The following is a 27337-nucleotide window of genomic DNA, read 5'->3' on the forward strand; positions in this document are numbered from 1 at the left end:
ATGAAAGGGCTTGATTTGAATCCACAGAAACATTTTGGCTATAATAATCCTGCAGTATGCAGGCAAAACTCCTGTGGGGTCCAGTGAGAGCCTTGCTCGGGGCCTGGAGGATTTACCTCATCGGTCTTTTGAAAACGTTGAAGAGTTTAAAGCCACCAGCTGACTTAGCCGGGGGAAAATGATGTGTGGCAGCAATGCCGATGCCTGTGTGTCACGGCGAGAGCCAGCACACAGCATCCCTGCAGAGGCACCAAGCTTTTCTTTTTGTCCTTTCCCAGTCACGGTACAGCGAGAGGAAAGGGATGAAAGCAAGAACCTATAAAGTTTCTCTCGCTACATTCTGTCAGCTCTTTTTTTTTTTTTTTTCCCCTCCTTTATTTCCTTTGCACTTGGCTGGGCTGTAAAGTCCTCTCTGTTCCCGGCTGCCCTCTGCCCTCGGTGCTCAGCAAAGATGCCAAATGGCCAGCGCGGGGTCACTGGCGGAGCATTCCCGGGACGTGCTGCACTTTGTTAGTGGTGACCCTGCCACGTGGCCCTCCCCGCAGGCCGTGCTGCTCGCTGTGTCTGCACGGGCACCGGAGCGACGTGGGAGGCGAAGCTTTTCTGCAGTGCTGGGTACCGAAGTGTCCCCAGTGTGACTGTGCTGTGCTAAGGAGACAACAAGCCGGACCAGCACCTTGAGGGTCTGGGCTCCCAAAGCATTGCAGGGGGATACAGGCACACGGGGGCTTTTGGATACCAGTTAGTGCTGCAAAAAGTGGTCACTGGGGACAACAAGCGGTTGTCGCTACCCTTGTTCTGGGTCGGTGGGAGGTGGCAGGCTTTGATTTTGTGCCGCTCTCTGCTGGGACTGTTTGACCCCGGGGCTGCCACAGCATGGAGCTGCCCCTGCCCCTGGCTGCGCTGTGGGATATGCCCTGGGCACCACGCTGACAGCAAGATGGAAACTTGAAAAAAAAAATTTGCTAACCTATTTCTGTTTCCTGGCTGCTGCAATTATTTTTGGGCCCCATCGCGTTCCCGCATGACCTGAGTTTTACCACTCGAGGTAATTAGATTGATGAAAACCCTTCTGCAAAAGGTTGTTTAAACCCAAAATTAAGTGGGATGAGAACTGTTGAAGAACAGCAATCTCTGATTTTCAGGATCTCCACTTTCCAATGCGTGATGGGAAGAAGAGCTGGCCCCTGTGTGCTGTGACCCTGCGGGTGCATGGGCTCCTCACCAAAGCGTGTCTCTGCTTAGAAAATGGCACCTTTGGGAAAGCTGGAGGCAAAAGGGCATCCTGATGTGTGAGGAGCCTCCGGGGACTTGTTGGAAAATCAGTTATGAGAAGCACGCACCAGGCAGCTCAAAACACTGGGGCAGGACCAGCTGCCGAGGAAGATGTGCCTTCTGCCACACATGCCAGCAGCTTCAAGGGAAGGATGGGAAAGAATGGTGACTGTTGATAAAAGGGGAATTCTTCATGTGCTCAGACAACACTTGGGCTATGTCCTGAAGGATAAACCTCAGTAACTCCTATGGCATTTTTTCTCTTGTGTTTCAGGTGGCCGTGGCTTTTCTTGCCATCAATCTGAACATCCTATCAGCGCAAGCCCTGCACCACTGAAACCTCAGAGACAATTTGCAGCAGCAAAACCAGAGGTTAATGGTATGTTATGGGAAAGTGGTCAGTTTTAAATTCACTGCTGTCTGATCTTGCTCTATATCCTCTTGTCTTTGTGCTGCTGCAAATAACCAGCCACTGGCTGCTCATTGCAACAGAGTCTGGCTTTCACCTGATTATTAACTTTTTTTTTTTGATCTATTTTGGGGTTCTTTTCACTTCCTGGTAATTGATGCTGGGTTGCTGGGGGAAAACCATCTGTGTGACTGGGGAGATTTAGAGTCAGTAACAGAAGGGATGTTATCAGAGTCTGGTACTTTAGAAGACTATGGTAATCCAAAGCTGATTACAGCTGGGCTGGTGCAGCGGGAAATTTGGGACATATTGGACACCGACACTTTCCAGCAGCATCAAGCAGCATGGGGCCGTCTGTGCGTGTCGGGGCCAGGAGGGCTCTCTGTGCATGCACAGAGCGAGACAGTGACCCTTTTCCTTTGAGATCATGGCTGCTGGTCTCAGCCAAAAGAGGTGGGGGGAAAAAAAGCTAGGAAAAAAAAAAAAAGACAAGGAGGTGGAAAGCACTGGACTTGCTCGCTGGGCTGTGGTGGGTACATGGCCGTAAGGGTGAACATGTCCCCAGCAAGCGCTCGTGCTCCCCTGCCATAGCACAGTCCCTGTCCAGGGCTGCTCCCCATGGGCACAGGTCAGTGCCATGCAGCCTTCCCAAGTGTCTGGATTTATATCCTTGGGCTTGGCCACACTTTTGTGTTGCCCCCGATGAGTAATACAGCCTGTGCAAATCAAGCACATAAATTCCAGGTGTCAGAGGGAGCGATGATGTATCCCCACTGGGGCAGAGAGACGTCTCGCTTCTGTCGTGCTTTATTAACAAATATTAGGCATTTATTCAGTTCCATAAATAAATGCCAAGGGGAGTTGCATTGGTGCTGTCCTCGGCAGAAGGGTTTGGGTCAGCCCTGGGGCCACTGGACAGAAGTGGGCTGTGACTGTGGGATGCTTTTTGTCTGTGGGGAAACCATTCACGCACGAAGCAATGCGCTGTGCCCAGCCCCATGCTGTGGTCCAACCATGCGAGGATGCTGTAGCCCAGTTTGACCATGGCAAACAGGATGAACCCAGTGCAGAGATGGGAAAGTTTCCCTCGGGTGCTCGCTGGGCACTTTTCTCCCCCGCAGGAGCCTTTTTGAGTGCTCCGTGCTGGCTGCTGCATCTGCACGGGGGAGAACGTGCAACACGTGAACCTTTGCGGGAGATTACAAGCTCTGCAAATTGCAGTGTGGCTCCTTCCCTTTATGCTGGGAGGGATCGGCACGGTGCCAAGGGGGGCTGTAGCAGAGGACAGCTAATCAGTGCTGCTGGTGCTTTTGTGAGCAGACAAGGGCTTGCAGCGTGCACGTGCTGCCCCGTGTCACTGCCACGACGCGGGGGTGTATCGCGGGAAAGGCAGTGATGGGGCCAGCGTACAAGTGGGTTGTAAAAGACAGCAAAGACCCCTGAGACACTCCTATCCCAGCCTGCGCTCATCTAGCTGTTGTTTGGGGTGTTTATTTTTTTTAATCTGGATTTGGCTCCCATTCAAACCCCCATGTGACGGGGTGCGCCCCCGCTCAGCGCTGGCTGCGGCACCCGGCTTTGGCAGCTCTGTAGGATGGCACGCGAGGCCATGCTCAGGCTGCCCTGGATCAAACCACTATTGATTGCCACTTTGATTCCCGCTGCTTTATTTACTTGCTCAGTAATAATTTGCTTAATAAAACCCTGCTATGGTAATTACTGAGTCCCCACACCTTTTGATTTCCAATTGCATTCCCAGGCCCAAAGCCACCAGAGTTTCTGCATTTCCCCTGAAGAACAGTCTAGGGTTTCTATCGTGTAATTTGGGGTTGTATGGGCTGACCCATTGCTACTTCATTGATAGGTACCAGTAGCAGGTGCTATCTTGGGATGCCTGGGTGGTTTGAAGAGCCCATTGGCATTGGTGTGTGCAGGGAGACCTTGTCCTGGGAAACATTTGCATGCAAACCCCAGAGGTAGAAAAGTGGCAGCAATTCCCGGTGACGCTAATACCCCAACTGGGAGCATGGGCATAAAACCTCAGCAAAACCCATGATGCCCTCATGTGCCTGTGTGGGCACAGGTCTTAGCCCACTGGTTGTGTAAACACCACTTGATTTATGCAGCAATGTTCCACGTGAGGAAGGCATCATCCTTCTCATTAGTGCAGCACCCAGCACGGTGGGGCCCTGGCTGTGGGCAAGCTGGCAAAGGAAATGTGAAATAATATTAATAAAAGGAAGCAGAAGTGGAGCTTGCCAGATGCAGCCACGCTGGGGGTTGTCAGGAAATGACAACACTGCGTGCAGGCTCTGTGCAAGATTAGAAAGTGTTTGGAAATTGTCCCCCTGAGTCTTTAACCAGGAATGGACAGTATGCAAATACAGTTAGTTAATCATTGCAAAATAGGGCAGGGTTTCCAGGGATGGAAGGCAATTTTATTCTTTCATTATGCAGGCTACTTGCTCTTAAATATGTTGAAGATAAATTTGTATATTTTTTTTAATATAAAAAAAAGCAGCAAACAAAAGTGAATGCAAAGGTTTGTACCACAGAGATGCTTTCGGGGACCCTCACTGCTCCTGGGGGGATGGAGGCAGGGGCCATGGGGCTGTGCTGGAGGCTCCTCTGGGCTTGGTGATGGCACAGGGTTTGTTCCCAGTTTTGGAGCTGGTGTCACCCTTCCCAGCTGCAGCTGGGTTTCGTGCCAGCTTTGTCCCAGCCTTGGCTATAAACCCCAGGGGTGGCTGTAGCCATCTCGGGGGTGATTGCCAGGCTGGGGGAGCTGGTTTGGTCCCATGGGCAGACTTGTCACACTGAAATAAGGGCACCACACCTTAAAGGTGTGCGAGCACAAGACAGGAGCTGATGGTGTCCACTGGGCAGGGTGGCACAGCCTGGACCCCACCAACGGGAGAGATGTGGTATTTGCTAGTCTCTCATTTTCTCATTTGGTATTTTTCCTGAACTTTCTATCAGTGAAAAAAAAAAACAACCACCAGCTCCTGTTTAGCCGTTTCAGTCTAATTTGGGATGAAAACGAAATGCTGAAATATTCCTCTGGCCTGAGGCGGTGTTTAGCCAGCTCTATTAATACAGCTGCATGCATATTAATAGCCGGGCTGCTGGTGAGTGGGGAGGGCGTTCAGCTACGCCTGGATCCCGCTCTGGTGGTGTGGGGCCGTGGGTGCCCGTGCCAGGCAGGGATGAGGGGTGCGATGCTGCCAGGCTGTGGCGTGCCTCCCTGCCTGCTCGGCCCTTGGGGCAGCGGCCAGCAGGGCTGGTGGCTCCGCATCGCTGGGGCAAGACACAGCATCCCCTCTGGGGTGTCGGTCCCTGAGGTGCCGGTGCCACACGGCCTCCGGGCACTGGGTGAACCCCGGGCTGTGGGTGCTTTGGGTGCTTTTGGCTGGTTTGCAGCCTCTAGATGGCACTGACCCAACGCGCATGGCTCGGGAGCAGGACAGCTTCTGAATTATATCTTTTTCACTCCCTTGGGTTATTTTTGTTTTAGAATTCTGTAATAATGGATGTTCAGTTTCGGCAACGAGGTGCTGATTACAGAAATAATCGATGCCATTGAGAGAAAAGAGCCTGTCTGTGCCAGGTTCTTCCCTGCTTTCCTCCTGCGGGAGCCATGGCTGGGGTCCCTGGCCCCCAGGGGAGAGCTGAGAGGGGACACCAGGGCAGAAGGGATGCTCAGCCCCATGGGCTGGGGGAAAATGTTCTCCTGGATGCCTTCTTCCTTCTCTCCATCCCTGTCACACCGGTGTGAAATGCCCTGTATAAGAAGGCAGCAGCACAGTGCACACCCTGGCAGGGTCCTTGGCTTCAAGAGAAGCCCTGTTCTGCTCTCAGTTATTCCTAGTAACAGCTTTGCTCTCTAAATCCCATTTTGTGCTTATTTCTACATCCCTTGAGTCAGGCAGCGAGAATCTGCCTTAAACCCTGGAGCGATGTGAGATCTGTGGAGCTCAGGGATGCACCATGGACCAAAGGCGTGAGGAGAGGGAAAATTCCCAGTCCTGCTTGGCCAGCTACGGAGGATAAAATGCTCCAGTTTGGGTGGGAATGTGGTGCATAATGGTGCCTGGTCCCTGAGCAGCCCCATCCTGTTTCCGCCCTGAGGCATCCATGCCCCCAGCATCCTCCTCCTCCCCTGCAGGGATGGGGATGCGCTTTTCCCACCGTGGGGTTAAACGCTGGGGAAGACTTTACAAGGAGACCCAGAGGTGTGGGGTGCTACAGGGACTTTAACCACTGGCAGCTATCAGAAAGGAGGGTCACAGCTGCAAAGACTGGAGGGTGGTGGGGGGTCACCACGGGCCCCTCTGTAGAGCAGGAGGGTCTTGGTCCCTTGCAGCCTCCCTCCCCTGTGGGACTGAACGCTGCTTCAGCCAGGGGGATTACTTATCTGATGGAAGATAAAGCCCCCAAGGTCACCCTGGCTGAAAGGCTGCTTACACTCCCTCCCAGGAAATAATCAGAACATTTTTGATAACGTTTTGCCTGACCTTGTGGATAAAAATGTGTGGAGAGGCAGAGTGGGGATGGGGCTGCTCAGGGCCGGAATGTGGCAATGGAGCATCTCTCCAGAGTGTCTGTCTGGGATCCTGTGGGGGTAAAGAAGGGTTAATGGCCTGTCCCACAATATGCCTTTGTAGGTATTTGAAGACCGGTGTGATTTCCTACTATGTTTGCTGGGCAGCTTGAAGGAGTGTATTTTATATCTATATATTTGTCTGTATGAATACATATTTGTTCATATTTCTTAATATTCTGCCATAAGCTGCCTAAAGGACAGTGTGGCATTATTTAAGCTTTATTTAAAGGACAAGTCAGGGGAGATTTCTGGGAAATTTGGGCTATTCCCCACGCAGCGAGGGAGGAGAATAGTTAATTCCCTCCTTTCCAGCACAAATTAGCAAATGTGTGTTGCCTGAGCAGGAGGGAATAAGTTTGGTTGGGAAACTTGTATAATGTAGGAAGCAGGTCTTCTCCCAGAGACAGCCATCCTCGCTGCCCTGATTTCTTGGAGGTGCCTGTGTCACTACATCTGGGTCCCTTGCTGGGATGTACCCCTGAAGCAGCTTCCCAAAATGCCTGGGAAAAAGCAAATTTAAACCTGTGGCCACGCTTGTAGTTGGTGTTGTGTTGGGAGGGCTCCCCAGCGAGAGAAGCAGTAGTGGGTGCTTAAAAAATGAGTAGAGGAGGGTTAAAAACTATGTGTGGCTTGCAAGGTGCCTTTGCCCTTTCCTGTAAGAGGGAAAGAAGAGGACGGGCACCTTCCAGTCTCCCCTGCTGCCTCCTGCCAGCACTGCAGTAAGGATGGGCAGAGCTGGGGCGAGGGGGGCCCTGGCTGCTTCTGTGGGAGGGGGGCTGGGGCTGGGGTGGCAGTGGGGAGCACTGATTGAGGTTAAATCCCCACTTGGGATTGGTAGCAACCCATTCCTATGGTGTCCTGAAGGGGAAGATCTGTGCAAGTTATGTGAAAGCCTCTTGGTTTTAAACCCCATCCCGTGCACTTTGGGAAGGTCTGATGGGATTTTAGCTCTTGGAACTGGCGTTATTGCTTCCAGCGAGGAAGAGTCACTGAAAGGCACATTTTCAAAGAGATTTTGGGAAGGGTCATAATGTCATTGAAAGAAAGATGAATGTTTGGTTTGGATGAGGGCTCATAAATTGGCTGGGGGACGGGTGCTTCTACTGGGAAATACGGATGTGGGTAAGACATTCGCACAATCTTCTATTTGCAGAGTTATCAAAGCTTCCAGAAATGTTGCTTTTAGGACTTGCAGTATGTATTTAACTCTTCCTTCAGCAAACGTTTCTGGCTTTTGTTCTTATTTGCTAAATAGTTGGCGTGCTTGGGAAGCTCGAAGAAAAGGGGTGGACTGGCTGCATGTCCTGTTGCTCAGGTCCCCGTTCTGGTCCTGGTAAGACCCTGTTTGCTCTCCTGACTTCCAGCTCTGATTTTTTTTCAAGGTTTTTCTTGTCCCTGAAGAAAACCACATGGACGTAAGGTTTCAGGAGAAAAAAACCCCTCAGATTTTCTTTTTTTATTGCCCCTGTCATAAACGGTGAGTGTCCTCTGTGTGGTCCCACCACCCCCTTGACACGGCAGCAGCTGCTTGGTTACTTGCAGGACAGAGTGTGAGAATTAGCTTTAAATACCGGTTGGAAGCAACCCGGGATCTATGGTTAACTCATAATTCTGCACAACCAAGGGTTCAGGGAAACAGCAGAAGCAACGGGGTTCTCCAAGCTGCCCAAACAGTGGGCAGTTTTGGGGCAGGATGGCAATGGCAAGGCTTTGCATTCCTACGCGTCCCTGGGGAGGAGGGAGCAAGGTCTAGTGCCCTGGACTCACACAGAGAAAATAAATCCTCTAGCCACAGGGAGATAAAGATGAGGAAAATCAATCCAGAGAATTTATAATGAATAGTAAATAAGCTAACATGGGCTAGCTGTCTACGTAGGTATACAGCTTCATCAAGAGGTGCTGGTGACATCCTGATAATGGCTTGCATTTAATAACAGGATTTAACACCCCCGTAAAGGGAGCAGGCAGTCATCTGTTGTCAGGACTGTGAGGTAGTTTTCTTGTATTACACTTTCACAAATTGCTTGTGAAATAAGGGCAGGCAGTGGTGGAGTGGGACGCCGTCCCTTCCTGCTCCCTGGCTGCCACGGATGTGCGGAGGGCAAGTGGCTTCGCCTGGCTGTGGCAGGTGTTGGGGGCCAAAATCCCTCTCTGACCTCGTGGTGGGGCATTGCCCTGACCCAAAAGCAATGTGTTGGATGGTGTGGCTGGGGCTCCGGGGCAGGCTCTGGCCGTGAAGCAGAGCCTCGCTGGGGCTGCGCTGTGCACCCTCGAGGTGACGGTGCTGCTCTCGTGGGGATGCTCTCGGACGCGTTCCCAGGCTGCACAGCCACAGACCCCTGCCCAGCCGGAGCGGTGCTGGCTGGGCGCTCAGCTCGGCAGCACAGCCCATCTCCCGTGATTCCAGGTTTCCCACCGCATGGCAGCCCCGCCGTGCCCCAGGATGCTATTGCAGATGGCTCTGCTTCCCTGGAAACTCTGCATGCTCTGGATGTGCAGACATCCTCTGGAGCCCGGTGGCAGGCGGGCTGTCAGTGGGGGGGCACAGCTCGCACCCCCTCCCCAAATCCCGGCTCAGCAGCCGGCAGGCTCCCGGGGCAGAGGGGAGGAGAGCTGCATGGCAAGGCTGTTCACAGGCTGTATCAAAGGGTCTGTTGATATCATGGTAACCACAGGGGTGAAACTTGATTAGCTGGGGTTGTGATCAATAATTAATGATGGTTATTTATTATTTGTTAAGTGCCGACACTGTGTTCGCTTCCAGATCCCCCAGTGGATGTATAGCCTTCTTCGGCGTCCCTGAGTTGTATTTTTATACTGCTTGTAGGTCACAAAAGATTTCACAGAAAGAATATTTTAAAGAAGTGTGATACTTTGTACAGAGAGAACAGAAACATCCCACTGCTGTAAAATTTGCTGTAACTAGGGAGAAAATTTCTCTTCTTTTTCCTAGTAGTTTGATTTCAGGACAGCTCTTGGACAGTTCAGGATGGCATAATCCATGGGTCAGAAGTCGGTAAAGGAGTAGTGCAAGTTCATTTCTGCAGCTTCCTTGCTTCACATGAAGCCGGAGCTGTGCTGAGTGCATCAGAGCAAAGAGAAGTGAGATGTAATGCAGCTGGATTTTAAAAAGATTTGAATAATTTAGTTGGCTGGGTCACAGGCAGAACGTGCTACTTGTGGTACCTCTGAAGTTGTGTTAATGCCTGAGGGCTGCGATTCACCCCGGGGCAGGAGGTGGGGGAAGGTCCTTGGCTTTCCTTTGGCTGTGCAGAGGGATACTGGTACGTGTGGTCCCTACTGGCAGCCTGCAGTGGGTGTGGGTGGGGGGAGAGGTGCCACCGAGGGGGGTTCAGCTCTCAGGAGAGAGAGGTCTGTGCCTTCAGTGTGACTCTGTACAATGGCAAGGGATTAAAAAAAAAGAGGGCAACAAGATGGGGCAGAGAGACCAGGTGGTGGTGACAGCAGGACAAAATACTTAATGGTTCAGGAACTGAAGTAGATGCAATAATTTGCATGCCCACCTGAAAACCCAGCTGCCTCTGGGCTCCCTGCACTGGTGGGAACAGCTTATGGTGGGCAGGGAGGGAGCGGCTCTGGGTGCCCCTCACGAAAGCGACCTCCACCATGCCCAGCACCATCACCTCCCTCCTCAAGCATCGGGGGAAACCCATGCTGGGGAAGAAGCAAATCAGCTGGGATTTGCCATTCAGGACTTTATAGACCCCTTCCTAGAGGTACCCTTTAGGCATCTAGGCTAAGGACTCCCTTTAGAGACCCCTTCCCAGAGATCCCTCAGCTGCCCTGGGGGATGACAGCTTGCTGGTAGCAGAAGAGACAGGGAAGTGCCTGTGGGGACTGGGGACCTGGGGACCTCACCAGTGGAGCTTCCATCCTCTACTTGAATGTACTGGCTCATGTTTTATTTTAATGAACTTAGCAGCCTTTTAAAGCTAATTATATTTCTCGCTCTATTACTCCAAGAGATTACAGAACCTCTACTAATTTCTGACCTAGATGTAACTCCAGCCAAATGCCCCCAGCAAAGCAAGGCCCGTGCCCCCCAGTGCCCACGGGAGCTCCCTGCATGATGTGCAGGGCAGGGGGTGCCCCCGCAGAGCCCGGCAGCACTCGCTGCCATGTGTATATATGGGTTATCTGGGTTAGAACCTGCCACCCATGCTCCCCGGAGCACTGCCCAGGCTCGCTGCCACCGTCCCCTCGTAGCAGCCCATCTGCTCTGTGGCTGCCTCGTAAATCCCTCCCGTCCCTCGTGCCCCCGTTAATGCTGCTGTGCTTTAGCTCTTGTCCTTTCACTCTGGGCTTCACAGTGTTGGCATAAAGTGGCGGGCGCTCAAGTATGGATGGTGCGTGATGGATGTAGCCACGTGGCTTTGGAACAGATGAGCGTTTTGTGTCGGTGATATTTGTTGCTCTCTGATGGCAACAAATCAAAATTTTAAGCAAACTAGATACTATATGGCCCTATGGTTATCTTGCTGGTCCTGGTGACTTGGACAAATCACTTCAGCTTTGTGTTTGTGTGGTTTTGTTTCTTGTTGGTTTTGTTGTTGTTGTGGTTTTTTTTGTTGTTTTTGTTTTTTTTTTTGAGAGAGAAACCCTTGTTACCATCCTGTCCCAGCCTTGTGTCGCATGGAGTGGCGGAGTTAATCTCCTCTTGCTATAGAGAGAGAAGATGGGATGTAAGGAGCTTTATTTGGTATGGAAACACTCTCTAGTTAATCCCTGTTTAGATACAACAAGAAAGAGCATGAAGGGTTAATGAACCCTCCCCAGAGAGATTAGTCTGGAATTTTTAAGGCTTCTTTAGTCTTGCAACAGTTATTGAAGGTTCTTTTTTTGTTTTATTGTTGTAATGCTCCATTCAAAGAAATCCCTTCTGGAGAATTCTTTCAATTTGGTCTCCAGCACAGAAATAAACTGGCTTATCTGAGATCTTTTAATATCATATTCGGTGCTTTTAATAAATGTGAATTTCATCAGTGCCTTTTTTTCTTTTTCTTTTTTTTTTCTTTTTTTTTTTTAACTGGCAAGATAATTTAATATTAACACATCACACCTTATCACCCAATAACACTTAGTCCCTGTAATCTTATGACAGGCTAATTTCTGTAGCAACATCCCCTGTGTCAAATCTGCTCCATTCCATTACTACCCCAGCTGCTCATGAAGCCTAAGTTGGTAATGAATATTCTGGCTCCTAAGCTTTTTATCTAAGGATTATGAAATGAATTTGGAGTTTAGCTTGAGGGAGTTACAGCTTCATTTTGCCTAGTGCAGTGCGTTCGTATCGTTGGAATAAATCGTAGGGGTTTTTTATGCTAAAAATGTAAGATGGAGAGCCAAAAATATATATATGTGCAAAATCCCCTGGATGGGCTGGGGTATTAAGTGCAGGATTTGAGAAAAAGGGTTAATTGAAAAGAAAGATGGGGAGATGGGGAGAAGCCGATGCCTGGCTCCTGGGGAGAGCGGCGGGGTTGGTGCTCTCGCACTTTGCAGGGTCTCTCCCATGGGCAGTGTTGATGGGGATGAGGTGGCGGTTTGAGCTGGGGGAAGGAGAGCGTTGGTCTTCGCTCTTTTAGGTGGGTCATGTGCCAAGGCAGCCATGGTGGGGACTGCGTCCTGTCCCCATTGCACGGTGTGTCGTGCTTCTCCCTCCTGCCATTCTTGACTGCGATGCTAACAGCTTTCACTTAATTTAATATGTGCAGCTCAGAAGGCTGAAGATGAGGTGAGCTCATTTGGCATAATTATTGGATGTGTCAGGAATGTGAAATCCGAGGCAGCGTAACTGTCCTGGAGCCATCACACCTCCGACAGCCTGTCGGCTGTTGATGCTGCAAGGATGGGAAATGCACCTGCTTCCTCAAGCAGAAAATAGACTGTTAAAAAAAATCAGTGAAGGCTAAACCGCTATCGTGTTTTTTATGTTTAGCATATGCTCCCCATCCCTGCTCCACTGCCCCTTCCGCGCAGCTCCTCACTCGGCTCCCGCAGGCCCCTTGCCGTGGTGCCGGGGTGGGTGATGCCACCCGGGGCGGGTCGCGGCGATGGGGGGCTGTGAAACGGGGGCAAGCTGCAATGGGAGCCTCTCCCACGTGCCCGCCTGAACGCAGCTCTGATCACACGCTCGTGGAGGAGCTGTTGGTGCTCTTGCTGATGCGCAAAACTCTTCCTGGGGTGGGAGAGAGGGTAAAGCAATGTGCCACACCTAGGCTGTGTGCTCGAGTCAGGGACTGGGGCATCCTGGGCTGTCCCCATCCCCTCCTGCCTGTCATGGGCAGCTGAAAGCCAGTTGTTCCAGGGAATCTGCAGCTACTGCTCCATAGCTATTGTACAAAGCTGCTAAAATGTGGCTGTTGTGAGCAAAGGTGGGTGCCTGTTTCATTTTTGTCTGATTTCTACCTGGGTCACTTTGCTACTCCCCACTTTCTCTTCTGAAAATCCCATCCTCTCAGTGAATCTCCCATCCCTGCCTCCCCGGCACATACTCTGGTGTGGTCAGACAAGTCCCTAGCCCAAGGCCTGAGGGGGACAGCTTTGGTGGGCTCAGTGGTGCCTTTTCAAAGCTTCAGAGCAGACTTTTCCAACATCTCTCTGCCGGAGATGCCACCAAAAAGGAAATAAGTAGGCAGCCTTGGGATGCCCATGTCAGACAGCAGTGGGTTTCGGCAGGAGGCAATGGGGGGGGGTGCCTACCCCAGTTACACTGGGGAAGCGGGAGGGTGTTACCTGGCTCAGTCCTGCCCATCCACACTGCAGTGCCAAAACTCACCCGCTGCCAGCCTCTCCCTTCCTCAATGAATGCCGAATAATAAATTTGACGAAAAATAATTACCTTGCCATAAATTGGGTATTAGCATATGAATTAGAGTTTAACATATGAAAGGGCTTTTGATGCCGCATAACATTAATATAGAAAATGACCGTAACAGAATAACAAATTACACTTTAAAAGTCAGCTCCATTGAGCCCGGCTGGCATCGCGACAGTGGCACAAGGATGCCTGAGCTGGCGGGAGGGGGAGGCTGGGAACGCGGGGCATCACTGCTGCCCCCCTGGAGCAGGCTGGCCCCAGTATTCGGTGCTGCACTGTGCCAGCCTCGAGCTTCGGGGCTGCCTTTGCCCTGTTATGGTGGAGCTAGAGGCAATTTGTGCAGGTAATCCCCTCCCATTTATTTTCTGGCACTTGCTTCTCATTTATTTGGGCAAGTGGTGGTTTATTTTTGGTCCATGACTTTTGTCCAGGGTGATCTTTTTTTACCTGGGGCTTTTTTCCGCTGGAGTTTTAAATATCCTGGCCAGGCTGGCTTTCAGCTGCATCATATCCAGGACTGAGAGGACTTAAGACAGCTGTTGAGGCGTGTTGTGATACTGTTAAAAACAACCTGTGGAAATAAATTATTATTCACAAGCAAAAAGTTTTCTAGGACAGAGTTCAGCTGGTAAAGGCAGGCCAATTATTTTCTGAGGGGATGCGGGGTCAGGGGGAGAATACCAAGCTCTTACTAGAATATGAGAAGTATGAATGCAATTAAACGCGGTTTGGGCAACAGCAGCTCAGTGAGCTGCCACTCATGGTGCTGAGCTGCCACGTGGGCTCTGTGCGTGCTCTTGGACCAACCCAGCTGCAAAAAACAAGGTCTTGGCTTAAGTTGCCTTCCCTAAAGTTTAAAGTCAATACATTTTCCCTTGTATTTGGAGCAAGAGAAATCAACTGACGAAGAGCAGCCCACTGAAATGCCACAATGTGTTTGCATGCCGTCAGGCATCCCACCCAATGCAGAAGGTCTCGGAAAATATGAGTTGGAAAGCTTGAAGATTCTTTTTCCAGTCAAATAACCGGAAAAACGCCACAGCACAGCTCTGCAGGGAGGAGAGCAGGGTGGTGGTAGGCAGCAGCACCTCTGAGCTACACATTCCCTACGGGCAGTTTTGCTTTGCCACCAGAACAGTGTCTGTACGGTGGGGAGGACCATGGCTTGCGTGGTTTCTGTAGGAGAGCAGGAGGTTGTCTAGCCAGCAGCGTACAGCCACACTTTAGAGGTAGAAATTGGAGATACTGGTATTTTCCTGCACCTCTGGCAGAAGAGCAGGGCTGGTTCTGTGCCCTGCACACAGTGGGGGGCCGTGAGGCTGGATGTGGTGCTGGTGCTTTCACCCTGACTTGTGAACTGGCGGTGCAGCTGCGGGAATCACAGGCGAGCAGTGCCGGTCTGGGCTGCGTGTCCGTGATGAAATCCTGCGGGTGGCTTGGGGCAGCGTGGGCAGCAAGAGCTGCCACTAACAGGCAGGAGAGGCAAAGCCGGGGAGGGTTGCAGGGGTCTTGGAGAGCAGGACTAGGGTTCGAAGCGGTGGGGGAGTTAGCTGCATCTGCAGATGCATGGCTAGCGGTTTTTCTCCCCCGACCGCCACTTTTCTCCAGAGCCAGACAGTGCTTGAGTCGATGCTGTGCTCCCAGTCTCAGGGAGTGAGAGATCTTGTAGAACAGCATCATGTGGGTGGGGGCGCATGGTAGAGAGGGGACTGCAAAGCCCCCAGACCCAACCTTTTGCCTTCAAAACTTTGCTTCCTTGCTGTAATCCTGCAATGTGTGATTGAGCTCTCCACTGCCTTTGGTTCTGTTCCAGATTCCTCAAGAAGCCCCCAAGATGTTTACCATTTCCAGGGAAATCCCTGCATTTCTTAAGCCCTGCAAGGCTCTCTGCCACACTGTCACCTCCCGTGCAGATGTCAATCCCTTTCCAGCACTGGGAACTCTGTCTTTGCAATGTGCAGAGCCCTCCACGCTGGCCTGGGTCCGGTCCCGATCACGAGAAGTGCATGGCTGTCCATCTTCTGTCTCTGGTTTGGTTTTTTGTCTTTTTTCTTTTTTGTCTGTGAGCAGACAACACTCAGGTTGTACGTATGCCTAAGATAGTAACATGATTATACCTTCCCAGCTGCTGTCCATAAATGCTCTTGCCATGAGTGCCAATTAAAATAAATGCAGATTATTGGGAATTTAAAGGACAAATAGATCACTTTTTGTCTAAATATCAGCCTGGATGCTGGGGCCATTAAGGCGTTTTGCATTAGTGCCTGCATTTATGACCTGTATCAGTTCCTTTTAGCAGGGAAAGAGCCTCAGCCTTGTTACAGGAGCAGGCAGGCAATCATGGTCCAGGGTTTTTTCTGGGCTGGCTGCTGCAGCCAAGGGGGACTGAGGGATTTTGCTGCCCTGAGCAGTGAGCTTGCTTTGGATGGAAGGGCAGAGAGGGCTGCCTGCTCTGATGGCTCAGCAAGCAAACACTAATCTAAAGAGCTTGCTCTAAATTCACAGCCAGGCAGAGCAAGTCAAATAGAGACAACCACGCTCTGCCCTGAGGGTTAACTATTTGCTGCTGAAATACTAATTGCAGTGAATTGTGTCCCTCGATTATAGCAAAGAGGGTTTGCTTCCTGCGAGGGTGCAGGGGGAGGGAGGGAGAAGCCCTGATCCTCTCAAAGGAGCTTTCTGCTAATCAGCTGAGAGGTGGGAGGGTTTGGGAGACTGATAATGAGAGGTGAGCATCCTTCACCAGCCTGTAACTGGTATGTCCCTGGTCACCCAAAGCACCCCTTTGCCTTGGGTGCTCATGGGTCCCTAGCTGGCCCAGGCTGCCTGCTGTCAGGGTGGGCTGAGGTGTCCATGGCCATCGCAGGCGGCTTCTCCTGGGGTCTTGTGTAACCGCCTTGGCCACGTTGCCTGTGGTGAAAATCACCATCACTTGGGGTCACTTGGTGCCTTTTTGAGGGTCTGGATTTCCAGTGAGACCCTGTGTCCTGCCGGAGCTGTGGTAGCATCATCCAATGGGCTGGGTTCAAACTTCCCTTTCCTTTCTTCAGGCAACTATTTTAATTAATACTGTGATATTACTAATAAAAAGAGGGATTTCACACTCTCACCAGCTTTGGGAATCTATTGTTCAGGCTGTTTACCTCCCTTTTTTGTTCTGAGGAATGATTAATTGTCTCCTTGGACAAGGTTGTCCTCTAAATTATACTAAATTGGTAGTAATTTATGTAATATTTCTCACTTCATACAGTAGCAATCTGCTGTTTACAGATCCTTCTGCCAGACACTGCTTTTGGGGATGCTCAGCTCTGTGGCTGAGCAGTCCTGGAGGATGAGAGCCACCCCCAAACCACAGCTCTGCACCCCAAGGTGGTTGGGATCCCAGGACCTGGCCTTTGCTGTCCCCTTGTTGTTCTCCAGTGTGTTTGGCTCCCTGGCACGTCTTGGGGAGCTTCTATTTCTGGCATCTCTATTTTATTGGCAAGGAAGAAGGAGCAGGTATCTCTTATACGTTTTCTTTTTCCTGCCTGCCTCTGCCCTATTTTCCTAAACTCAGAAGTTACCCGTAGCAGAGTTACAAGGCACTGCGTAAGCGCTGCATCTCTGAGATACCTCCTGTACTGCCTGGTTTAAATACTGCAGCAATTAATTTTTTCAGACTTTTTAACCAACCTTCTGGTTCACTTATTTCATGGATGTGTTGGGTGAAAGATTAAAAAAAATGGTAAATTAAAACATAACGAAATTTTTGTCTGAAGAAGAGCAATGAAGCTGGTGAAGGGTCTGGAGCCCAAGTCCTATGAGGAGCAGCTGAGGCACCTGGGGGGGCTCAGCCTGGAGAGGAGAGGGCTCAGGGGGTACCTTATTGCTCTCTATGACCACCTGAAAGGGGCTTGGGGCGGGGGTGGGTGTGTGTGTCAGTCTCTGCTCCCAGGTAACAAGCGACAGGACCAGAGGAAACAGCCTCCAGTTGCTCCAGGGGAGGCTTAGACTGGATCCGAGGAAAAACTTCTTCACCAAAAGGGTGGCCAAGCACTGGCACAGGCTGCCCAGGGAGGTGGTGGAGCCCCCATCCCTGGAGGTGTTTGAAAGATGTGTAGCTGTGGCACTCAGGGACATGGGTTAGTGGTGGGCTTGGCAGTGCTGGGTTAACTGCTGAACTTGATGATCTTAAAGGTCTTTTCCAACCTGAAAGATTCTGTGATTCTATAGAACTTTATAGAACTATGGTTCTATAAAGCATCACCTAGAATTCTCTAGCCCAGTCTCCCACTTGAAGAAGGACTGTCACCACTACTACCACATCTGGGCAGATGTTGCTCTGTGTGGCCAAATCCTGGAAACCTCCAAGGGTAGAGACATCACCGGCTCTGGTGACCCGTCCCAGAGCTACACCAGTCTCCCACAGGACCTTTTTTCCCTAGATTTTAGCCCGACATTATATTTTATATATCGATATTTACAGTCTGCCACTACAGTGAAGAATCATCTTTGAAACTGCCCTCTGGGCAGCTGTAGGCAGCTATCAGGAGCAAGAAGCCCCGTGCATGGTACATCCATGTGGGAGGGAGAGCCCAGGAATTGTGCAGCCTGTGCTGTGCCGGGGGACAGGGACAAGGTCTCGCCCTTGACCACCCCAGCAGGTTTCTCTCACTAGGAATGAGCAGTAGAACCTTGAAGCAGTGTGGGCCTTCAGCACTGACATGGGCCTTTTTCCTGCTGGCCATTTGTCTTTTTTGCAGTTCTCAGCTGAAGTTTCAAGTTATTATAGTAATTTTATCCCAGCTTTATGTCTCCTCTCTGAAAACAAAAGAAAACACTCTTTTATTTTTCACCTCTTCAGGTGGAAGTTTTAGTTCCATCTTCTTGTTAAAAGATAATGAAAATTTTCATGTCCTTGTTCAGTCTGTTCAGTTTGGGGGATGACAGTCTTTTTGTTATTATAATGCCAGCATTTTATTTTTAGTCCGAGTTTGTTTCTTTTTTCTTGCCAGTAAGTATTGAAGCTGGGTATTCTGGTATGGAAGAATTCAGAATATATTTTTTCTTGATTAGCTACAGGGGCGTATCTCTAAGCAAAAAACTTTCCATTTGGGAAAATGGGACCAGTGCAGGTGAGCTGGAGAAAATACTAGGGTGACAGCTAAATTTTTCCATAGCAGTCCTGCTCACTCTTAAAAGTTCTGATCTTAAACCTGGGATTCACAGACCATCACACTCATCTGCTATAAACCTTCGCAGTGTGAGGAAAGAGCGTTGGCTGTGTTGCAGACAGCCTTCCTAGCAGAGGCCAGTAGCATTTTGGCATGTGTTTTTACAGGAACACCTACACAATCCCCCCAGGGGCTTAAGTTAGGCTTAGAGCAGAAGAAAAAAGATATTTTCTGCCTTTTTTCACTTTTTTTTTGTTTGGCCAAACACTCCCTCTGGAGGATAAGGGATATTCTCTCTCCTTTGCTGCTTTGCTGTTAGGGGTTTTGTCTTCAGTTCAGACTTACTCATCTAAATGGACAGGGTATGTGTTTTTGACCAAATACAGGTGTTAGATTAAACCAGTGTTGCAATTAAAAAAAATATCTTTATTCTCTGCAAGAATTTTCAATACTCTGCAGTTATGTATCTCGTGAGCATTGCAGCACCTTGTGTTCAAGGGACACAACTAAGCATGTGAACTGTCGGACTTGTCTGTCCACGCAGGAGTTTCCCGGAAACCTCCTCATCTGATGGCAGAGGGGTTGTTTGTGTTTCCTGGTCCTCCCTGGGCTGGGCAGGGACTCCTGGCTGAGTGATGGAGTTGTGCTGACCATGTCAGCCATGCAGGTGTGGTTGGGTGGCAAGATGGTAAAGCTGGCTGGAGTTTGAGAGTAATGCTGAAACCCTGGGTTTTGCGATCACCGCCTCTTGCCTCCTTTTGAAGTTACAGGTCATCTGCAAGACCTAACATGTGACAAGTACCAGTGCCCCAGGGTTCTGGAGCCACTGGCTAGCAACACAGCCTTTTCCTAATACACCCTTACCCTGTCCCATGCCATCAAACCTCAATACCTTCCCTCCTCTCCAGCCCACTAGGGATTTATTCCCCTTTTTAAGCACACAGAAATGGTGCAGAGAAGGAGCTTTGCCATGAGCCTTTGGATGATGAAGGCGTCGGGGCTCCATGTGCTGTAGGCACCAGCTCACCCTTGTTGAGGAGATGCTGGCGAAGCGGGGGTGCCCCATTGCTGCAGATGGCAGCCCGCCCCCCCGAGGTGATCTCCAGCTTAGGCTCCAGGATGAAGCTGCTCTGCTATTTCTTTTTTTCCTTTTATTTCTTTTTTCCTTGTCATTGGAGGCATTTCTGCATTTGGGGAGTGTCACAGGCCTTCTGGCTCTGTCACTTCAAAGCTTGTCGCCCTTAATGGTATTTCTCTCCAGCCAGTTCCCACCCGCTTCTCCCACTGCAGTGCACCCCCCCCTCCCTCCTGCACCCCCCGCCTTAATTCTTTATGGACAAAAGCTGACTTTAGCACAAGTTTCCTTTGATCAAAGGGAGCCTTATCCAGTCCCAGAGACAAGTGCATCCCAGGGAGATGGCAGAAATTAGGTCAGCTCTGTGGTGCTCGGCATCGGGCAGACGGGGCTGCCTCCCGCCTCCCCTGCCCGTGGGGGGCTGCCGGCCACCCTGCTCCTGCCTGTGGGGAGCCCTGGGTGCAAGGCTCTACTTGCAGGCAGTTGGGGTCCCCCCCAGCCCGGGGGAGCAGCCTGTCTTTGACCCAGCAGCCTCCTGCATCCTCCAGTGCTGAGCACAGCCAGCAGCTCATTCCCTCTTATCTCAGGGTGACCCGAGTCATCTTGGGGCAAATATCTTCATTCAGGGGGGCACTGGTCTCTGCGATGCTGTCAGGATGGGGTTCATCAGGCTGTCAGCAATGAGCATGCTGGGCTTTAGGAGTTTTTTAAAAAACTGAATGAATCCCCTTGCCACTCATGGCAGCAAAGCCCAAGCCCCTTTACCAGCTATGCCACTATAACGGTTATCTACAAGGTGGGACCAAATCTCACTGGGTGTGGGATGCAAAACGCACCACTACTGGGAAAAGACTTCCATCTTTGAGGTGACTCGTTGCTTTTTTGGGTGCCTGGTAGCCTGGGTGCCCAGAAAGCCAGCAGGCAGTGGGGAGGGATGGGGGATGGGACCCGCAACTCAGCTCAGTTTGAAGGACAGGATTAGCCCCAGCCCCACAGCAGCATTCAGCTCAGCCCCCTGACCTTTTGTACAGCTCATTAACAACAAATGCTGGAGAGAAGGAGGGCAGAGCCATTACAGAGCAATTTATATGTAAATGCCTAAAGTACCAAATAAAAGCAAGCCTACTGGCATTCATTAGAAAAAAAACATTATTGAATTTTCTTGTGTGTGTCTGTGTTTGTTTTTTTTCTTTTCATCTTGGCAAGACAAAGCACTCTGTCAAACCACCTATTTGGCTTCTCGATTCTCCAGTTGCATCCTTGCTGCATCCAGGCACAGGTAAGGGCCAGGTTTTCCCCTGCCCAGATGGGGTGGGGGGTGAGACAGGGAGGCTCTGGGATCCCCCACAACCCCTGGAGAAGGACATTCCACATCTGCTGCCCGCCTGGATCACCAGGGCTGTGGTGCAGACCTCCCTTCCCCTTGGAAAGACAATCCAGAGCCTCCATCCTGGAGGGATTTCTAACCAAAGTGAGTTTACCTTCAGCTAAAACGTGAATTTTCTCTGCTGTGAGGTTTTAGCTCTCAGCTAAGGGCTGCTTCTGCCAGCAGCAATAGAAACAAGGTAAAACACATGTATAAATTCTTAATCAAACTGTTATCTATAATGGCCTCAAGTAGTACAGCTGGTGGCACTGCTGCTGGAGGGGGTGTGCTGCTGTCTTTGCATATTTGAAGAACAAGTGGATTTTCCTTCCCAGCGCTGTATTGTCTCTTGTCAAGCTGAGACGACGCACAGGTGAATTTGGTGGTCCCAGGGTGCAGCTGAAGGCCTGGGGAATCACCTGCTTGTGTTGCAAGCCTGGATGCAGTTTGATTTGAGGCAGAAAAGCTCAGGTAAGACTTCTGTTTCTGGATTGGAATGCAAAGTGGAAGAGCTGCCTACACCTCTAAGCAGGTCTTTTTACACCAGCAACCATGTCAAAATCCCAGATCCTTCTCCTGCCCCCGCATCCTTCCATCCTGGCTCCTTTGCAAAGCTGCCGGAGTCTGTGAAAACCTTCTCTGCATCAGCTCTGCACCCATCGGCAGCAACCAGAGCTGTTTTCATGGGCATACGAGCCAGCAGCAGAGGCCCAGGGAGGCTTGGTGGCCTCCCACTCGCTGGTTTGGAGCAGGCTGGCTGTGCAGCCCTGCCCGTGCATCTCCCAGGCTGCCTTAAGCGTGGTACCTGGTTTCTGTTGGTTGGTGTTGTGGGGTAACAGCAACATCACCCTATGCTTGGCATTCTGGGTGACCTTATGCAAATGAATGTAAATACAACAAGACCTACCCCATTGACATACCGATGGGATCGGCTGCTGTGTCAGGTGTTAACTCAAACCAATTTCTATCACACTTCTCGACACAGTGTCTGGAGATTTCCAAGATAGACTTTCAGCAGCTGTGCAAGGGAAAGCTATTCAAATGGGAGAGAGGGAAAAATGGAAAATAATCAATATTACAACATCACTATCAAATATGTAGGAGCCCATGTTCTGGAAAAGATGTGTTCGTTATCTCTCAGACCATTATGGCTGTATCAAACACAAGAGCTCATGTAGGGATGCTTGTGCCCATGGCCAGCAGCACAGCACACACCCAAAGCAGGTGCAATGAGCTAATGTGTCTTTGGCCTTAGCCTTCCCTCTCCTCCAAACAGCCATTTTACAGGGTTTTTTTGTAGTTTATATCGTAGTTAGAATTAATTCTCAGCCTTGTGATGGGGCAAAGAAATATTCGCCTTTTCTTCTCTGCATTAGTGAGGAGCCGAACTGTTGGCAGCTCCCGCAGAGGATGGGTTTGCAATGAGCACATCTCGCCACACAGGTTTTGTCGGCTGCAGCTGCGTGGCCAACCTTGGCCAAACTTTCGGCTGTGTCTGATGCCACCAGCATGGTGACACCTGGCATCGCTGTCACAGCAAACCCTCGCTGGAGCTCCACTTTTGAGCCTGTGCTCTAGTCTGCAGGCAGCTGAGCGTGCTGAGAGCTGCAGCAAAGCAGAATCACCACCAGGAGCTTCAGTTTGCTTACAGAGATCTCCATCTGTGGGGAAAAGTAGTGATGGGTAAGTTAAAAAAGGTTAAAAATTGCTGTCCAGGTGTGCAGAGCCAGGAGGTCTCGCTGGAGCAGGTAAGGAGGGTGCTATGGCCCCAGCGTGAGCAGGAGTCAGAGCAGTGCACAGACCTGGCATGTTAATGAGCAATTTAACAAGGAGCCACCTCGGCTGGCAGCTGTTGGCTGCCTGAAGGGACAGAAAACCTCACCCTGGTGGTTGTATCATGCGTTTTGCTGCTTCCCTGTGTGCTTTGGGACCTCCACAGGGGAGCAGAGGAATGTCTGCCAGCTCTAGCAGGAATTGCTCTAGATACTTGGCTGTCTCTTTGTTTATCCAAACTGTCTAGCTGGGTGGGCTGGGGCCCTAATCAGTAGTTCATGATTGGACTAATGGAGAAAAAGACCCAGCTGGCAGATTTCCCAGTGAGTTGGGCAGCCTATTCCTTGTGTATCTGCGCTGACCCTCAGAAATCAACTGAAACAAAATCACAACAGCTCAAAGAATCTGTCTCAGAGATGGTGTTCAGGGTAAAAGACTAAAATAATGTTGCTTAATCATGACATGCAAGAAGTCAATAAAGAATAACACAGCATAGTTCTGACGTGGTGAATTCGTACCTGACTGCCAGGCTCCACTTTTATTATGTCCATAATAAGACGGTGCTGCCACTGTTTTTTGTGGCCATTAGTCCAGGGGAAGCGTTGCCTCATCCCTGCTGGACACGTGCTTTCTGGTCCTATAACCCTGGTTGCACAGAGTATTCATTTAAGCGGAGGGACTGCTCGCACCCTGCTGCCTGCTCCTGTTGGCTCCAGAGGCATGCAGTGACCTCCTGCAGCATCGTCCCCTCCATCATCCCACCAGTGCAGGAGGGTTGAGGTCTGGCAGGACTCCCAGGGCCCCCCAGTTCCCAGGAGACAATAGGAGAGGACAAGCCCCCAGGATGTACTTTCCACAGCCCATGGCCAGGAATTCTGAAGCAGGTCTTGTCTCTTGTGTGGTACCTCCTGGGGCAGAACAATTAATCAATCCCCAGCTGCTATTTGCCTGGGAATTAGCTGTTTCCTGAGGATTAACCTAATTGTCTAATTATTTGTTATATCACCTCTCCTCCCGCTTCTCATTCATTGTTTTATTTGTAAAATATCTTTAGTCTCTTTTATTTGAAAGCATTCAGGAGACTTGTTTTGGGTTTGGTGGTTTGTTTGGTTTTTTTTGCATACATTTCTTTTCTGAAGAGTCCTTGCTGATACAAACATCTCCTCAGCCTCCCTGGGAGCAAGGACTGGGGGGTCTGGCCTTTAGAGTGTGAAATTTCCCCCCCTGCCCACAGGGAAGTCCTCTAATCTGCTTTTGTTCTTGTGTTCACCCTGTCTGACTGGCTCCTGAGACAGTATTACACTGCAAAAGGGATGTGTGTCTAGAGAACATGCTCTAGACAACTCCTTGACAGGAGTTTTAGGGTTAGGGCATAAATGTGATTTTGCTCCTTCAGTAGGTGTTTAACTACTTGAGTTTGTCCTTGCCCCTAAAGAATCCACCTGCATTAGCAGAATCTGCTCTTGCCTCCCAGAAGCAATTGCCTGTTGACACCTTGGTCTTTGTTCACAAGGCACAAATGGTCACCCCCCAGAAAAGCAAACAAAACGAGGAGATCACCCACAGAGCAGCCTGTGTGACTGGGAGCGGGGATGTTTGGAAGTGCAGGGATGGATTCTCCATCCCCCATTCCAGCTGCCTTTGCAGAGGAAGTTAGAGGCCCTTTAAAAGAAGTAGCCGAATTACTGACTCCTCTACAGGACCCTCACACCCTGGGCCTTACTAGCTGGTGTAAGATCCAGCCAGTTAACTTCAGCCAGCTCTTACCAGCTGGTGTAAGCTCCAGCTGGCTTTTACATCCTTCACCTGCGGTGATGTGCGGACAGCTGGTCTAAATTGTGATCTGGGGCTGAAATACTCCTGGTTGTGTCCAGAGTTAAAAGAGAGTTAAAATATGCTTTCTTTGGTGCAAAAGGAGTGCTCGCTCTTTTCTCTCCACTTGGGTATTGGAGCTAGAAGCCAACGTCGGGGGGGGACAGTCTGGCAAAGCTGCCACCGTCACTCAGGCAGAGAGCGGCTGAATCGCTGCAGATAATGGTCCTCTATTGATTTTGACTTGTTTTTACAATCATTTGAGAATTTTCACTAAGCAGAATGAGAAAATCTTCTGATCCCCCAGAGGGTTCTCTTGTTCCTCTCGTTCTCTCAAGGAAATAACAACAACAAATAAACAAAAAAAAAACAAAGCAGAAAAATTAAGCCCATGAGTAAACCGTAAATAATGGGGTAGAGCTGGCTGAGAGTGCTTTGATGTTCAAATGCATCAGTTACTTGATTCGGTTCTTTTCCTTATAATTTTCCTGTATGCACTTTCCCAACTTTTCATAGGCAGGATTTCAGTAAGAGGCACGGCTCCACGACAGTTCGTGGGCATTCCCAGCCCTGCACGGAGGAGCACGAGCTGGGCTGGGCATGGGGGTTTTGTTTCTTGGCTGGGTGCTTATGTCCAGAGGCTTTTGGGGATCTGCTTTGGGGGTCATTCCTCTGGGTCAAGTCTGTCTGATAAAGTCTTTGCGATGTTTTGATGAGTTCCCAAAATGTGTGTGCGTGTGTGTGTGTGTGTGTGTGCATTGGCTCACTGTGTATGTCTGTGCTGGACCTGGGTGTCAGGACCGCTGGAGGCTGGAGTTTGTGCCCATGGGGCGGTTGTCTCTGGGGCTTCTTGCAGATTGGAGGTGACCCTGACGAGTTTCCCGTGGCAGGGAGAAGGGGTGCGCACGTGTGTGTGCACCGTGCATGCTTGGGGACTGGGGTCTGCACATCTCATCCGAGCGCAGCGTTTGTAATAGAAGCCAACTCCAAGTGCTAGCAGCACTGTTCTGCTGCTCAGAGGTGTTTGTTGGCTCATGCAACTGAAAAGATTATGACATTCAAAAGAAATAATTTATAAACAGCAGATGTTTCATAAACTATGATTAAAAACCCCCAACAACCACAACACCAGCCCACCCAGTATGTGCTTGTACCTCAACTTGGAAAAAAGTATCTAGATAGAACAGCTGCTGAGAGCACCAAGGGAGGTCGGCTCCGGAGCAGCGCTGAGATACACATGATGCCGAATGCCTAATAAGAAATCTTGAAGTGATACAAAAAGGGCATCTGAGGGAAATTAAACTCATACATTTTTTATAAGAAATGGGGGGAAGAATGATATGAAGTGGGGAAATGTAAAGTGGGGAATGGGGAAGGAAGAGGGAAAAACAATCATGAGGGTGCAGCAGAGCTGAGCCACACTGTTAAACGCTTTGACAGCGAGCTGTGAGCGAAGCTGGAGTGCAGCTGGCAGGCGGCGATGTGACCCTGTGCCCTGCCTTCCTGAGCCTGGCTGGGGTGAGAGCAGGACTGCTGCTGGGGACATGCGTCCTGACCAGGGAAAGAGACAGCAGGGGCTGACACTGCCGTGTACCTCTTCCCAGAAAGCCTTTTTGATACAACTGTAAAAAATTCATTTCAACATCAAAGCGCATTTTAATTTGCGCTTTCAGTTTGATTGATTTCATTTCTTCTGTGTCTGCTAAATAACGACACAAGCATTTTCAGAAAATGCCCTTCTGATACTCTCTAACTGCTTGGGTTTGGACTGTAATCAGCCCTCCTCCTCCTTCTCCTCTCGGTCCCTGCAGCCCCTGCCCAGGCGGTGGCTGCAGCCAGGAGAAGGTGGACATCTCCCTCCTCCTTGTGCTCCTGCCAGGCTGGGCAGCTGGGGCAGAGAATTTGTCTGGGGTGCAGAGCTGCTGGCTGAAAGCCTCCCTCCAGCTGTGGCCACATCTGCCACGTACCCCATGGACCGACTGCAGGTCATTGCATCTCGCTCCACTCCTGCCACCCTACCAGTGCCTACCACTCTGCAGCTGTATCCTGGTAGGAGCAGCTCCTTCCTTACAGCCTTTCCTCCACGAATCCACAGATCTGTATTTCTCCAATTTTAGTCCCTTTCACCTACAATCAGAAGACTTCTCCCACAGCCCCAGCCTTTAGTGGCCATCAGCCTCCCTGGTATGATTACATAGGTCTCTCTAAAGCATCACAGGGATGTAACTCATCTGAAGGACCCAGTCAGTTCTTTCCCAGCTGGCTATTAATTATTGTGTTTGCCCAAGAAATCCCTTGGCAGAGATCCACATCTCTTGACCAGCTTTTAGCAACCTCCGGAATAGCCTCCAGTGATGTAGTTTCCCACTCACCTCCGTGCATGCTTATCTGTTCACCATCTGAGTAAAGATTTGGATGAAGCAGATGAATATCTGGTATTACCGGCCAAAAACTGCTGAGCAATGCAAAATAAATGGGGAGTATAGAAACATGGAGTGAAGGAGGAGGTCTCAGGAAGCATCTGGCCAGCCCCTCCTCAGGGAGGCTGGATCACGTAGCCCTGGCTGGCAGGAATCTGTGCCCACCGTGCAAGGGAGCTGACACAATTTGGTAGGTGCCAGCCCAGAAACCTTAGCTGGGATCTCCATCTCTCGCTGGCTAAAGATGGAGCTTTCATGGCTCCAGTGTTTGTGATTGCCACGTTCATGCCCTCCACATTGCACTGACTGCCAGAGGAGACAGGTCACAGCACAGTGACCGGGTACCTGGCACATTAAATCTGGAATTCCAGTTTGGGCATCCTGGAAGAAGGAGGCCATGTTCTGGTTTAATAATAGCTTGGTCTCCCTGGAGACCATCACATGTAGACAAGCTTCAAAAAAGGCTCATAAAGGACCTTAGAAATCCCCCTGATTTTCAGTCCCCCTCCTCTTCACACATCCCAGGTCCATCACGGTTGAGTTTCTTAGGCAGAGCAGGCTGTGCATTTGCAGGTGGTTTATTTTGTCCTGGAAAGACATACATACAGAA

The 27337-nt window shown here is 50.3% G+C and overlaps 1 long non-coding RNA gene across 4 annotated transcripts; it reads left to right on the forward strand.

Moving 5' to 3' along the window:
• The first annotated feature begins 388 nt into the window (after positions 1 to 388).
• Positions 389 to 27337, forward strand: LOC114011727 (uncharacterized). Of its 4 annotated transcripts, none has more exons than XR_008748840.1 (5): positions 389 to 1048; positions 1129 to 1654; positions 20563 to 20635; positions 21058 to 21193; positions 22099 to 27337. It is a non-coding gene; the product is annotated as an uncharacterized LOC114011727 (long non-coding RNA). The 4 variants fall into 4 exon arrangements; XR_008748839.1 differs by having other exon boundaries at positions 1146 to 1654; XR_008748838.1 differs by having other exon boundaries at positions 394 to 1440; positions 1550 to 1654.

The sequence above is a fragment of the Falco peregrinus genome, chromosome 9, assembly GCF_023634155.1.
Source record: "Falco peregrinus isolate bFalPer1 chromosome 9, bFalPer1.pri, whole genome shotgun sequence".
NCBI lineage: Eukaryota > Metazoa > Chordata > Aves > Falconiformes > Falconidae > Falco > Falco peregrinus.